General features: G+C 34.0%; 1 pseudogene; it reads right to left on the bottom strand.

The window, feature by feature from the left end:
• Window positions 1-978: 978 nt before the first annotated feature.
• On the bottom strand, window positions 979-1060 carry LOC123849036 (U4 spliceosomal RNA; annotated as a pseudogene).
• Window positions 1061-2220: the final 1160 nt, after the last annotated feature.

The following is a 2220-nucleotide window of genomic DNA, read 5'->3' as shown; positions in this document are numbered from 1 at the left end:
TTGGCACTATTTCCCGGGGGCTTTAAACAGGGGCAAGCTTATAGCAATTATGTTGTGATTATTTATAAAGTTAGTCCATCAATTAGCATTATTAAGTTTAACTTAATAGCAAACAAAAAACAAATGAGAGTTATGAAAGTTAGGTGACTTATCAGCAGTTACACAGGTAATTAAGTACATAACCAGGATCTGACTACGTATTTGTCTGAATTCAAATCCCTTCTACATCATATTTATTTGCCTTAATGAGGATATCAATGGCCACTGTTATTATCTGAGTTATGTGAAGAGATGGAGAGGGAGAAGTTATAATTCCTTTTATGTAGTTCTCTCTCAAGAAAGGTTAAATAAATCTATCATAATTTTGTACAATTGTATAAACTATTTTTAATCATCTGAAGAACTTCAAGGGATGGCTGTACTCTTACTGAGCTGTTAAGAGATCTTTATATATTTTGGATACCAGATATATCATTTGAAAATGTTTTCTCCCCATTTGTAAATTATCTTTTCACTTTCACTGTTGTTGTCATTTGAAGAAGATTGTAATTTTATGATGTCCAGTTTATCATGTTTTTCTTTCATTGCTTGTATTTTAATGTCATATGTAAGAAATCATGACCTAACCCAAGGACATGAAGATCTGTTTCTTTTTTTTCTTTTAAGTGTTTAATAGTTTTACAAACTGAGGGTTGCTGGAGTGGAGCGGGGTGGGAAGGATGGGGTGGCTGGGTGATGGACACTGGGGAGGGTATGTGCTGTGGTGAGTGCTGTGAATTGTGTAAGACTGATGAATCACAGACCTGTACCCCTGAAACAAATAACACATTATATGTTAATAATAGAAAGAAGAAAGACAAAGAAAAAGAGAAAGAAAGAAAGAGAAGAAAGAAAGAAAGAAAGAAAGAAAGAAAGAAAGAAAGAAAGAAAGAAAAGAAAAGAAAGAAAAGAAAGAAAAAAGAAAAAAAAGGAAAAGAAGAAAAGAAGAAAAGTTTTCAATTAGCAATAATCGCGCCTCGGATAAACCTCATTGGCTACGATACTGCCACTGTGCAAAGCTGAGAAAAGAAGAAAAGAAGAAAGAAAAGACAGAAAGACAGAAAGAAAGAGAAAGAAAGAATGAAAGAAAGATATTTAGGCTATAAAGAAAAGAGTTTAAAAAAAAAGAAAAGAGTTTAATAGTTTTAGCTCTTACATTTAGGTCTATCATGCATTTTGTCTTAATTTCTGTATATGGTGTTTGGTAGGTATCCAGATTCATATTTTGCATGTGTATACTCAGCTGCCCAAACACTGTTTGTTATAAAAACTATTTTTCCCAATCGAATTATCTTGGTACCTCAGTGAAAAATCACTTGAACATAGATGTAAGAATTAATTTCTGAATGCTTAATTCTATTCCTAGTTTGTTAGTGTTTTTATCATAGGTAGGGTATTGGATTTTTCTGTGTCTATTGAGATAATCATGTGTTTGTCTTTTACTCCAAGCTAAATATCATAACTTAGGACTCTATACAGTTGCTTTTACTTCTGATTTTTTTATAGCCAAGTACTGTGGGTATGAATGTGAGCAAAAGTCATATCCCCTCAGGCTATATGAAATGCTTGTGTGAGGTAGTCAGAAAAATAGCTCCCAAAAGCATTTATGGCCTAATCACTGGCACCTATATTATCTTAGTCATGGCAAAAGGGACTTTGCAGTTATGTTTATCAAGGACCTTGAATTGAGGAGACTGTCCTAGATTAGTAGAGTGGGCCCAAAGTAATTACAGAGTCCTTTTCAGAAATTTTTATACAAGAAAACTATAGAAGAGTTTCTTGAAGGTCCTTAGATTAGAAGATGCTACACTCCTGTCTTTGAAGATGGAGGAAGTAGCCACGAGCCAAGAAATGTAGGTGGTTTCTAGATGCTGGAAAAGGCAAGGGGATAAATTCTGCACCTCTCCCACCCAGTCTCCAGATGGAATGGAGCTCTAATGACATTGATTTTATCCCAGAAAAACTCATTTTATACTACAAACCTCTAAATCTGTAAGATAAAAATATGTGTTCTTTTAAGCCCCTCAGTTTGGGGCAATTCCTTGTAACAGCAATAGGAAACTAATACAATAGAGGAGATAATATAAACATGAGATGCTTAAGACCTAGTTTGGGTTACCTCAGCTTAAATGGACAAGCTTGTGAAAATACTTTATCACAATTTTTAAGCCTTTTGGACCT

This window comes from Mirounga angustirostris, unplaced genomic scaffold, assembly GCF_029215605.1.
Source record: "Mirounga angustirostris isolate CCGP_5_RB_7025 unplaced genomic scaffold, mMirAng1.0.hap1 SCAF_2, whole genome shotgun sequence".
Classification (NCBI taxonomy): Eukaryota; Metazoa; Chordata; class Mammalia; order Carnivora; family Phocidae; genus Mirounga; species Mirounga angustirostris.
This window is presented reverse-complemented; position numbering and strand designations above follow the sequence as displayed.